Source organism: Giraffa tippelskirchi, chromosome 9, assembly GCF_054371585.1.
Source record: "Giraffa tippelskirchi isolate mGirTip1 chromosome 9, T2T-mGirTip1v1.2.pri, whole genome shotgun sequence".
Taxonomy (NCBI): domain Eukaryota; kingdom Metazoa; phylum Chordata; class Mammalia; order Artiodactyla; family Giraffidae; genus Giraffa; species Giraffa tippelskirchi.
In genome coordinates, this window is record NC_137283.1 from 37,432,778 (window position 1) to 37,446,304 (window position 13,527).

The following is a 13,527-nucleotide window of genomic DNA, read 5'->3' on the forward strand; positions in this document are numbered from 1 at the left end:
ATTTTACCTGTGTTATCTTGTTGACTCCTCATTACATATTCATTAGGTACGTTTTCTCAGTCCCATTTTAAAGAGGGGCAAACCTAGTTGCTGAGAAGGTATGATTCCTGTTAGTTCACATGACTGGAAGGCGATGGACTGGGGACTCATACTCAGATGATTGTGTCTAAATATGGGTCATGGTTTTAAAAGGAAGGTGTACAAGAACTGCATAACATTTTTGTTTAAAATGCATTTGATGGCAATATAAATTGATGCAGCCACTGTGGAGAACAGTACGGAGGTTCCTTTAAAAACTAAACATAGGAGACTTCCTTGGTTGTCTTGTGGTTAAGAATGTGCCTTGGAATAGCGGGGCACAGGTTTGATCCCTGGTCTGAGAACTACAGTCCCACATGCTGCAGGGCAACTAAGCATGCATGCCACTATGAAAGAGCCTGCATGATGCAATGAAGATCCCATGTGCTGCAACTAAGACCAGATGGAACCAAATAAAAAAAACCCAAAAAACTAAACATATGATCTAGTAATCCCATTACTGGGCACAAGCCCTGGAAAAACTATAATCCAAAAGGACACATGTACCCCAATGTTCATTTCAGCACCATTTACGATAGCCAGGACATGAAAACAACCTAAAAGTCCAGTAACAGATGAATGGATAAAGAATATGTGGTACATATACAGTGGAATATTACTCAGCCACTAACAGGAATGAAATAGGGTCATTTGTGGAAATGTGGATGAACCTAGAGTCTGTCATACAGAGTGAAGTAAGTCAGAGCAATAAATATTGTTTATTAACACATATACATGAAATCTAGAAAAATGGTACAGATGAACCTATTTCCAAGGCAGGAATAAAGATGCAGATGTAGAGAATGGACATGTGGACACAAAGTGGGAAGGGCGGGTAGGACAAATTGGGAGATTAGGATTGACATATGTACACAACCATGTGTTAATATAAAATAAATAGCTAATAGGAACCTGCAGTAAAGCACAGAAGCTGAGTTCATGCTCTGTGATGATCCAGATGGGTGGGATGGGGGGTGTAGGTGGGAGGGAGGTCCAAGAGGGAGGGTATATATGTATGCATAAGGCTGATTTGCTTCATTATATAGCAGAAACTAACACAACATTGTAAAGCAATTACATTCCAATAAAAGAATTTTTTTTAAAAGAAAAACACCTGAATCCCATTTACTGAGATGCTGGGGGGACAGTTCTGCTCTGTAGCCCAGGAATCTGCATTGTAACCTGAAGCAGTTGGTTCCTTACTACACTTAAGAAACACTGATTTAGCACCTGTGTTCTTTCCACTTCATAATGATGCTGCCTTTAAAAGATGAAAGGACTGTGGCCCACTAGGCTTCTCTGTCCATTGATTTTTCCAGGCAAGAATACTGGAGTGGGTTGCCATTTCCTATTCCAGGGGATCTTCCCAACCCAGCGGTCAAACCCGTGACTCCTGCATTGGCAGGCAGATTCTTTACCACTGTGCCACCTGGGAAGCCCCAATAACACCATTAGGGCTTCATAAGTTAATGCACTTATTCATCCAAAAAATATGATAAGAATACCTCCAATGTGTCAGACACTATGCTGGGTGCTGGAATTACAAGGAAGAGAAGAACATAGCCTCTGCCCCAGAGTTTATAATAGAGTAGGGGTGGAAATCACATACAACCAAAACCCCCATATGACACCTGGTCATGAAGATAAAATTGGGCATTCAGTCCTGTCTGGGGTGGGGTGTGTAGGGGACATCTGTTACTTTTGCCTGCTGATCATCCTTCTCCCCTCTGGTAACAACATTCAACATTTCCTTCTGAGACGCCACCTCCCCTCCACTCTGCATCGTATGGTTAAGGTGGGTCCCTCCCCCCAGGGTGGGCATGTGACCCAGGTCTGAACAATCAGAGCACGGCATCTTCCTGGCCACGGTGATTGGCTCACGACCGGTCACATGACCCAATCAGAGCCTTGCAAGTTGCGCCCTGGCGTGGGTTGAGGTGGAAGCCGTTCTCCTGAGGTTCGCTAGTGGACTCTGCCTAAGTCTGGGGACCGGTGTACACGTGTTTGTTACAGTGTTGTGGTGTATGCATGTTTGTTACAATATTCAGACTTTCCAGTACTGAAAGTATTAGAGGTGGAGAGGGAGAGGAATCGAAAGGCGGCCCGGAAAGACCCCGTTGGACTCGGGTATGATTGAAGCCCGAGGCACACATGGACTTCATGGCTATTTGCCCTAAAATGGAGTCTCCCAGCTCTCACTTCTGCGACTCCTGATGGACATTGGGCAGAAAAAAGGGAAGTGTGAGATGCTTGGCTAGAGAAAGTCGTGCCTGCGTTGAGTCTTCAACAAGCAGGAGGCGTTACCAATGGAGAAATGGAAGAAGAGCCATCTCATGCAGCCCACGTGAAAGCCCGCAGGTTAAAGAAGGACGGTGAGTTGATGCGTCTAGATGCGGTTGGGTGTGGCTGCGTTTAATATGAAGAAGTGTGACTTTGAAACTTAGTTGTGCCTGTGAGCAACTGTAAGACTCTGTGCTACAGTCTTGCCTTCTCCGAACCTGAGATTTCTTCTCTGCAAAATGGGTGCAGTAACGTGGGCCATAATGATTCAATGCAGTGGGGCTAATCAAACACCTGATCCGCAGGTGTTTAGGTAAATAACCGTGATGATTATCACCGGAGTGTGAGGCACCTTAACTCATTATTGACCAGGTGATTTTTGCTGAAACTACTGCTTGTGGCTGGCAGTTTTTATTTTGACAAGCCAAAAATTAATCGTTTTTAAATTAACACTTTGTGGGTTATTACATTCAATAGTTATACCTGACACACTTGCAAAGTCTTCTCATGTACCATGAGTTTTGTTTTCACTTCCTGTAACCGTCAATCGCTAAGGTTTTTGTCTTTCTCTTGTTCTAATATCGAGGTCACCTGATTTAGAACTATATTCTGAAGAACTGTCCTCTTCAGAGACACTAGTATATGTGTTGCTCGAACAATCAGAGAAAGTATCTGCATGAAATTCACCGAAAAATTCTTCTTCACTCAAAATTTCACCATGCGCCATTTTTGAAAATTTTTCAGTAATAAACTTGAGTTTATAATATACACGACTTGGAAAAAAACCTAACGGAGCAAAATGTGATAATGATAGTAGTAAGTTGTATAATGAACCTTTGGTGAATTTTAAGCTCTAAGAAACATCACAGCTCTAGTGATATTAATTGTATGACTCTCTAAAACAAATTGATATATCCCTGGTCAATAATGTTCAGATAACAAAAGACAAACCACATATCAATGATGTGGTTTAAGAGGGAGGGACTGTTGGCATTCTAATTTCCCACGTGGTCCAATGAAGTGTTCTGCTGGTGTTTGAGGTATCTTAGGGCAAAGATTGGTACCCTAGCGCCCTGTCAGCATCTGCCTGGCTGCTGAAGCCTGCCTATTTCTGAGTAAAGCAGGGAATATATATCAAATATCATCGACTTTGGAGTACCCTAGTCTAAGCTGTGTGACTAAGCTTCTAACATTGAGACCCAGTTGCCTCATCTTTAAATTCTTTGCCATTAGCAACGTTGTTAGAAGGACTTAAATGAGATAATATGTGTAAAGTGGCTGGCACATAGTTGACATGCAATAAATTATAGCTTTTTACTCTGACTACTAATTGCTAATACTACAGTTGTTACCCTTCAAATTTTGAGATACATGATGCAATGTTTTGGTTTTTTTGTAATTTGATTTATTTTGGGCTGGGCCGGGTCTCCGTTGCTGCACAGGCTTTCCTTTAGTTGCAGAGAGCAGGGGCTGCTCTCTAGTTGCATTGCCCGGGCTTTTCACTGCAGTGGCTTCTCTTGTTGTGGAACATGGGCACTAGGGCACGTGGGCTCAGTAGTTGTGGCGCATGGGCTTAGTTGCTCCTTGGCATGTGGGATTCTTTACCACTGAGCCACCTGGGAAGGCCCTGCAAGTTCTTTAGCAAAGTAAGCACTACAAGGGCAAGGTTGTCTGCCTTGTTCACGGCCGTGTGCCCAATGCTTGGCACATAGTAGATACACTAAAATGAGCTGGATAAGAACTTCCACTCCTCCCCATGGGCAGGGAGGTTACCTGCTTAATCTTCCGGGCAGCCACTGGCACTCTCATCTTGTAAAAATTCAGTCCTAAAACATTTACTGAAGGCTTGCTTTGTGCCAGCCATTGTGGTGAGGATACAGCTGTAAACATGACAGACTCGGACCTTGTGGATCTTAACATCCTAATGGTGGGACACAGGTGATGAACAAGCCAAGAGACAGGAGACGAATTCAGATGCTAGTAAACACCAGGAAGGAAATCAAAGAGGGTGACTTGATAGAACATATATGTGGGAGAAAGCTACTTGAAATAAGTCGTTGCTACCAGTCATGATACAATTCAAGACCCTGTTGTAGCCAGGCAGCAGCTAAGAGAAGCATCAGTACAACTCAAGTTGGCCCCTGGAGTTAATCCACTTGGACTTAATCTCAAAGCCTCTCCTCCCCCACAACTCCTAATTATCCATTGGTTGGTACAGCTCCGATCTGCTTGGGACTCTGTAAAAGGGTTTTCCAAGGTATGATACACAAAAGAAAAAGCACCCCTGGGCAGTGAGTGCTATAGGCCATTGACCCACATATCATTTTCCCACTGAATGACACAGTAATTGATCAAAGTTAAAAAAAAAATTTATAGAAAGAGATACTGCTGCCATGTTTTTAAAGCGCGCGTTTCTCAGCCAAGTCTCCAGATGGAATCACCGAAGCAACACATCCTTGACTTAAATGTGACTGTTTAACAGTTATATTGGGTAGGCCATATTTTTCCACAAGGAGGTGGTTGCTTGTCTTAGGAACTTGAGACTCTTAACAGACTTTTGGGTGAGAGCTTTCCAGGATACCAGTCTTTTTCTCTCACTTCCTGAAGTCACAGAAGTCAGAGACCTGGCCGTAGCGTCAGGAGAGAGGAGTGACAGTGTGAGTTGTTACACAGCTCACGGAATGATGAGGTTCGAAGGTGTCCTCATGCCAGGGACTGCCGCTGATGATGCTTCATAAGCGTAAGCATGGTTGCATTGTTTGTTTTCGTCTAAGCATTGTCTGCTTTCCCTCCTGGTTGTCAGGCTTCTGGTTTTGCTTTGAGGGAGCTGCCGTTCTCCACTGAGCACAGATCCTTGGTATTGTGAAGAAGTCCCCCCTGGGACATGTCCACCAGCCAGGGAACAGGTGTGGAGCTTAAGTTGAATTATGCAGATACTTTATTTGGAATTCAACTCTTGAGCAGAGGGACAAGACTACAGATAGCTGGACCTCATTCATTCCAAGGAGACCCGAGGGTCGTCAGCCTGTTACCTATCCTGGGCCCTAATTCCTGCCCTTCCAAACCTATTACAATTTTCCCCTCTGTTATGCTAGCTCCCTCATAACCTTCCAATGAATTAATTTTCCACATCAATTGGCCAGAGTTCTCTTCTGTAGTTTATAACCAAAAATATTGACTAGTACAGCAGTCTCACCCGTGACCCACCTTCTCCTTGTAATCCTTAGAAACAGAACATCTGAAGTTCAAGATTGGTTTTCCATGTGCCTCATTTTTATAGTCTGCCTAAATCCCTTCTTCTGGTTGTGAGAATCTTTCGAGTAGACATGTCCTACTTTGCGACGTGAAAGAAGTTTGGAGGAAGAAAACTCGATAACCCTATCCACACATCATATTTATATACAGAATAAAAATGTCTTCAGAGGTGGGGCTGAGGCTGAGCCAAGGAACTCAGGGACAAGTTAAAAATACAGCACCACCAGGATGAGATTTAGGAAAATCTCTCAGGGAGGGAAATGGGGAAATGCTGATCAAAGGGTACAAACTTCCAGTTAGAAGTTTCATACGTTTGGGGGATCTGATAGACAGCACTGTTAAGTATAGTTAACAATACTACATTTTATACTTGAAAGTTGCTAAGAGAACAAACCTTCAATGTTCTCATCACAGAATATAAATGGTAATTATGTGACGTGATGGAGGTGTTAGCTAACGGTGTAGCAGGAATCATTTCAGAATATATGTGTATCAGATCAGCATGTCGTACATCTTATAATTGATATAAGGTTGTGTCAGTTTATCTCAGTAGAACTTTGGGAGAAACAGTAAAATACCCCTCTTCCCCACCAAAATAATAAAGAAGAATGAGCTCTTAGGATATAATCTGGTTATTTTTTTTGCAGTACTCCCATGATATAGGAACAACTTAAGTGTGGTTGACTGAAAAAGAGGACATCTCAACGTAGACTTTAGGAAGATACTGACTGAAGTCAAGTAGTACCATGAAAGAAGGCTGGTTTCCCTTCTGGGGTCTGAACCTAGAAGTCTGTGCCTTGTTTGTTGGAAGGACATGGATCCTAAAACCTTGTGGACCTAAGAGCCATCATTTATAATTTGTCCCTTTCCGAAAGTAAATCAATCCAATTTCACTCAAAACCACTTTTTAATAAGGTAGTCAATAAAAATATTAAGTCAAGGTAACATATGGGAGGAAAATAGACGAGCTGCTAGGTTACTGAGAGAAGGGGTTACTGAGCTACTAGGGTTACTGACGGTGACAGACACTGAACTTCCTGGTAGCCATAAGGAAGGACAGTGGGTTATATTCTGGCATTCTCCAAGAGACGCCAGAAAACAGAACAGCTTCCTTGATCAGATTTGTCTTATAGGTTTCAAGTTAGCTCTTTGGTCTTGAATATTGTGAAGTGTGCACCCAGAAACCCGCAAACAGGTTAACACCAGCTGGGTTGTATAGTAATAACTAGAAGGTGCCAGCCGACTTCTGTCGTGTCCAGAGCTCACAGAGGAAAAAAATGTGGAAAGTCAAAATGCTCTGACTTGTGGCTAATTCATGAAAATGCATGACTTTTGGATAAATTGTCCTCTCGGCCTGAATTTTCTCTTACATAAATTTCTCACACACTACACGTCTGTGATAACGTGCAGGTGTTCTCTGGGGAGGAGAGCAGAGAGGAGTTGGATGTCGTGAGTGAGCCAGAGTAAACGTGGGATTTAAACTGTAGGCCGAAGATTAATTTGAAGAAGATGCGGGGGTCTCGATGGCTTTCTCTCAAATCTGTAAAACTGACATAAGACCACTGACGATCTACTGCAAAGGAATATTGTGTTGGAAGAAGAACGCACTGATGTTTGCAGTTGTGTCCCTCAAGGGGTGCTCCGCGGAACTCACAAGTGGAAGCTCTGTGCTTAAAGTACCCCTCACATCACTTCTGCTTAGATGGTGGGAAATCAATAGCTTCGGAAGTCAGTGTTAGGCGTTCCGTCCTCTGGGAAAATCGATGCCAGAGTGCCTGCAAGAGAGAAGAGATTTTCATTTCCCCGTGAGTTTTTTTTTTCTTTTTTTAAATGGTGGCTGATTTTGTTTGGTTGGAGTTTTCCCCGCATCCGATAGTTGGCACCTGCGCTTCTTGTTCTCGGCTGTCGAGTGGCCACCTCCCCTCCCTCACTGTTCTTGTGGCTGGCTCCTGCTCATCCTTTGAGCACAGCCTGCATCGCAGGGGTCTTTCTTGGAAAGGAAGCACGTACATAATATAAACTTGATGGTAACATGAGGGTGGGTCTGGTCTTCGTGAGGCTTATCCTTGAGAAGAGCCCTAGCTCCCCTCACCCCACCTCAGTAATCCTAGGTGGGCTTGTGTTAAGTCATGGTTTACTTTTTCCTTTCTTGTTTTCCCCAAGCACACTGGGAGGACCACAGTGTGGGGTTGTCAGCCATGTATGTCCTGTGCCCAGTTCCATGCTCATCAAATCTAGGTCTGAATGAAGCTAGGTACTTCCTCCTTAAAAAAAAAAAAAAAAAAAAAAAATCGAGTGTTGAAAAGGATACACAAAGTTCAGAAGATAACGGTTGCTGGTTCCCTCCTGTCTCTCTAACTGGGGGACAAGAACTTAAATAAGCAGCGTTTATATTCTGTCATGAGGACTCGCGGGTTTCCCTGGTGGCTCAGATGGTAAAGAATCTGCCTGCCAATGCAGGAGACTCGGGTTCGATTCCTGGGTCGGGAAGATCCCCTGGAGAAGGGCGTGGCTACCCACTCCAATATTCTTGCCTGGACAATCCCATGGACAGAGGAACCTGGCAGGCTGTAATTCATGGGGTTGCAAAGAGTTGGGCACGACTGACCGACTAACACACATGAGAATGAGTATTTGTTTGGCATTTACTATGCACAGGAATTTTGTGAATAGTAGTTTTTATGTCTCTCAAACCTTCCGGGCACATGCCCTTTCATTTAGGGGAAAAGGGAGTTCCCAAGGACTGCAGTGGGGCCCAGCTGTTATGGGGGGAGTGCTGACGACAGGGTTCACTCTTTCTGTGCCCTTCCCACCTTCACAGGGTCCTCTCCCCTCCTGACGTGCCTCAATTCTGTGTCCCCTCAAAGCTCAGTTCAACATAACTTCCTTCCTCCAAGTGCCTCATTGAAAACTCACACAGCTTTTTGTCTGTAGCTCTTGTATAATGTCTGACATTTTTCTTCGTTGGATCACCAATGTCTTCTTCAGATCACTTCCCCGGGGCTCAAGTGCTTTCCAGTCTGCCTCCAGCCTGAGGCTACAATCTCATCCTGTGTCTCCTGTCCTTCATGCTTTGCAGACTAGGTGTCCCGGTGTCTTTCCGTCCTTGCAGCAAGCCACACCTGTTCATATCTCGGGCCCTAGAATATGCAGTTCCCTCTGCCTGATGTTGGAAAGATATCCTGGAGGAGGACATGGCAACCCCCTCCAGTATTCTTGCATAGAGAATCCCATGGACAGAGGAGCCTGGTGGGCTACAGTCCATGGGGTGGCAAAGAGTTGGACACGACTGAAGTGACTTAGCACAGACTGCCTGATGTACTCTGTTCCCCATCATTATATTTAGCTCCTCTGTCTCATTGAAGACTCATCTCCAGTATCACCTCCTTGAAGATGTCTTCCTCAACACCTAAACCCATTCTCTAACCCCATCTAGCATTATGCAAGGATGCAAGGACCTGGATTTTGTTTTCAGAATGATCACAACTAGCCACCATGTTTGTCAGCTGGTTTTCTTGCTTGTGTTTCTGCCCTTCTCCAATCTAAGCTCCATGAGGGCAGGGACCATGTCTTCCATATTGATGGCACATCCCCAGCACCCACATGTCTGGACTAGTCCAGCGCCTGGCCCACAGTAGATGCCCAATAACTCTTTGCTGCAAAATATCAGGTCATGTCACTCCTCTGCTTGAAGCCCTTGAATGCTTTATCATTTACCACTCAGAATAAAAGTCTAATTCTGAGTTTCAAGGTCCTACAACCATCCCCTTAAACTGGCGTCTGAGCTCGTCTGCCTGTTGCGCCTCACTCGCTCCATGGCCTGCTTGATATTGCTCACACATGCCAGGCAAGCCCCTGCCTCAGGACCTTTGCACTTTCCATGCCTTCCTCTGGAACTTTTCCCCATGGATTATCTCTCCCTTCAGGTCTTTGCTCACATCTTGCTCTCTGAGGAAGGCCTTCCCTGCCAGTCAGTTTGAAATGTGAAACTTTGCTCCTTTCTATGCCCACAGACTCAACCTCACTCCCACTTTTTCCTTCTTCCCTTTCCTTCTTTATTAGGGCAGGGATTTTTTATGTATTTTCTTCATTGCTGTATTCCCTGGATCCCAGAATAGAGGGTAACGCATAAGAGGTGTTTAGTAAATTTGGAATGAATGACTATCTTGGCCTTTCTTATCTACCTCATTGTTCTTCATGGCCCTCAGGGTTCCAGCAAACATTCATTGAATATCACATTGAAGAATGAATTAATCTGTCCCTGAATAGTAAATGTGGCCCCTTCAAAGACTGTACCAGACACATTAGAATAAACTACAGGCTTCCCAGGTGGCGCTAGTGGTAAAGAACCCACCTGCCAACGCAGGAGATGTGAGAGACGTGATTCTGATCCCTAGGTTGGGAAAATTCCCGTAGAGGAGAGCATAGCAACCCATTCCAGTATTCTTGTGTGGAGAATCCCATGGAAAGAGGAGGTCTGGTGGGTTACAGTCCATAGGATTGAAGGAGTCGCGCGCGCGCGCACACACACACACACACACACACACACACACACACACCCCTTCAGGAAACACTTCACAGTCTTTGAGAGAAATAATATTGCAGTAATACTGCAAAGCCTTAGCTTTCAGTTATCACTGGTGAGTCTGGCTAATCGTGAATGAAACAAAATGTCTTGCTATCTTTTTTCTCCTCTCCTTGACATCTCTCCTGGCTTCCCCTCTGCAGACTCACAGTTTCTTTTCATTGAAGACCATCTCTGGGCTGAGAAGCTGGCTTCCGAGGATGGAGCAGTTATATCAATGAATTGGGGTGTATAAACTTTTGGTTTAGCTTTATTCTTCAGAGAGAACAAAAAAATCAGAAATTATTGGAGAGCGTGGATTTATGAAGCATTTTTCAACCTTATTTCTCCAAAACTAAAAGCTGCAGTTCAAGAGTGACCTTAATTAGTATGGCTTTCTAGTCCCTGCAGGTCCCAAGGTGTGGGCTGGCAGCTGCTTCTGTAGCAGCTGGGCTGTGTGGGTCGTATGAACCATGTGAAGGGAAGTTGTCTGAGTGTGTTTGTGTTTATTTGCAGAAGCAGCCCTTCCTTTCAGGGTATAAACACATTTTCCTTTCGTAGAGCTCTTGGGGCGTGTCCCTGCTCACCTCACTTTCTCCCTGGGTCCACTCTCATCCTTGGGTTTGCTCTTCTCCTCCTCTAGCAGCTGGAGCTGCTCTCCACCCTAGCACTTGGCAACCTCTGCTTCTCACCGCTTTCCTCACCACTGTCCATCCTCATTTATAAGCTTCTTGAGCAGAGGGGGAGTAGGGTTCCAAAAGAAAAAGAAAGCTCATGGAAAACATTAATAAAAAGAGTAGGGACTTCCCTGGAGGTCCAGTGGTTAAGGCTTTGTACTTCCACTGCAGGGGGTGCAGATTTGATCCCTGGCTAGGGAACTGAGGTCCCACACACTGTGGGGTATGGCCAGAAAAGGAATTGAGGAGACAAGATGTGACAGAAGCAAGGAGCTAACCAGAAAGGATGAAAGTTGCCATGCATCAATTCTCCCGTCCACAAAATAAATAAGGATTTTAAAAAGAATATAATTCATTCTCCTCTTTTCATTAGTCATTTGGGTTGCTAACTTCCAGTTGACCTAAATGTGAGTCACATTCTAGCTACCCTTCTCATATGATTAATGAAGGGAAAAAAAGTCTTATTTTAACCTTTTAAGAAATTTAGGCAAAAATATTTGCAGAATCCTTATCTCATGACCTTGATTAAAAAGAAACAAAACAGTTACATCTTAGCACAGTTTAAATGCTTCTGAGAGTATGTTGGAAATCCCTTCCTTTCTATTTGTATTTTTACAAAGTATGAACATTCATGAAAAAATTGTAAGGGCTAAAAAGCCATGAATTTTCGTAAAAACTCATCTTCTGTTAATCAAAAATGCCCCTTAAGCCAAATAATTTCTAAATCCTACTTCAGAATTTGCTTCTGTTCTGTAGCACTTAGACTGATCAATTTTCAGAAGTTGTAGGAGAGAAAATAAATTCTGTCTCCAAACGATGTTTATAATCTCAAATCTAAATTAAAACATGTCGATTCCACAGCAATAGTCACTATGGAAATAGAAACATATAGGCCTCGATTCTAAATCAAGAGAGTGTTTAGCTGGGTGGTATATATTTTCCATCATGTTTTTGAAAAATCTGTTACAGTGTATGCATTTTCAAAGGCTTGGATTTGATAAGCTTCTAAGAAATTGTACATGTGTGGGTCAGATTAGATTTAAATGTGCTTTGTACACTTTGCAAATGTGGTTTATAAAGTCTTGTCCCTATTCATGAAAATCCCTGTTGAATCATTAGACTTATTTTATGGGATTTTAAGTAATAAACATATTTGAAATCCATGATAGCTTCTATTATAGGCAGATATAGCTATACATTATCTCCATTCAAATTCTACTAAAAATCAAATGTATTAATACTAACAAGTGTAGAATGGATTTTAAAGAGTTTAAATATAATTGCCACTCATATCTCTATTTACACCTAATTATCAAGCTTTCTTTAGTTTTAGAAACTGTTTAAAAATATATTTGCTAGTTTAACAAATTGTCAGCTTAAAAAAAAAAAACCCAGAAGTAATAATAGAAATAATTTATTCTGAAAGGTGTATTTAAAAAAAAAAGAAAAGATTTTAAATTTATTTAGAAGTTTTATGTTAAGAAAGCTTCCCCCCCTATGTTTGGCTGAATACTTGTTCCACCTTTTCAACTTTTTCTAGTAAATGCTCAAGAAATACTTCTTTAACCAGAATCTGTATGCCTACTATGTGTTGGGTGATGTTCTAACATTGAATGTCACTTAGGTAACAAAAAACAAACATACGCTGTGATCATTTTGCTTTAAATAGCATATGCCAAGCATATAACTCCTTTACATAAAATACATAATTCCCATTTAGAAATGACATCATTCCTTTCTTTCAAGGAGCTTAAGATGTTTTTTGAGTCAAAACAGTTATCTTCACATTATCCTCCGGAACTTAATGAAAACCAAGTGCTACCTACTTTTTCCTGCACCTGGCATGCCTTTCTAAAAATTATGAAGACTCCTTGGTGAAGACAGAGTGATACAGCACTTCTGCCCATTCCTTGCCTAGCTTATTGTTTCTCATCAGTTGCAAAATGAGGGTGGCCTATAGCATCCCCTTTCCCACAAAAAGGTCTCTGTCAAAATTCAGTCATTTTCATTCTCTCTCTCTCCAACCCTTAGATTATATCAGCATCTCTCCCTCTGCTGATACTTAACTTCAGAAGTCACCTGCTTGGAGACATCGCACAGTACCATGAGTCTCATAATTAGCTGAGATCTTTCTCACTTTCAGCTGACACCTTATAGTCATGCCTCCAGATATTTTGAGATCCATGATATATGAAATTCAGATGTTTGAGTTTTTGCTCCCTTGTTCTAATAGAGTTAACCTAGGCATCAGGTTTTTTGTTGTTGTTGTTGTTGTTCTTTTCTTCTCTCTACTCAGCCTCACCCTGTTGGCTAGAGTACTCCTAAATTTCTCAGAGACTGGTACATTAGTGTTTTTCTTTGATCCCATCCCAACTTACTTTTGGTGTTTTGAGCTGAAATGACCAGCTGTTCTGGAGTCACACAGATCCACTCAGTTTAAGCTCACAGTTTACTTAATAAGTAATAGATAGGAAGTTTAGTTTAAAATACTCAAAAAGCTCATGTATCATTTAAGAACTCTTAGCTGCAAGTAAGATGCAAGAGGCTTAAACGGTAAGGAAGTTGACCATTTCACGTTGTAAGAAACTCAGAAGTAGGAGGCTGAAGTCTTTTTATGTGTGATTGTCTTAGATTGGGTTTCCTCTATGTGAAGTTCTCTTTGAGGTTGGTAGA

At 42.6% G+C, this 13,527-nt stretch overlaps 1 long non-coding RNA gene across 1 annotated transcript in view; it reads left to right on the forward strand.

Annotated features, from left to right (window-relative positions):
- Window positions 1-1,980: 1,980 nt before the first annotated feature.
- LOC145519839 (uncharacterized) overlaps window positions 1,981-13,527 on the forward strand; it is a 98,887-nt gene continuing 87,340 nt past the window's right edge. The window contains exon 1 of the long non-coding RNA XR_014063955.1: window positions 1,981-2,450. This is a non-coding gene — a long non-coding RNA (uncharacterized LOC145519839). The remainder of the gene's footprint in view (window positions 2,451-13,527) is intronic.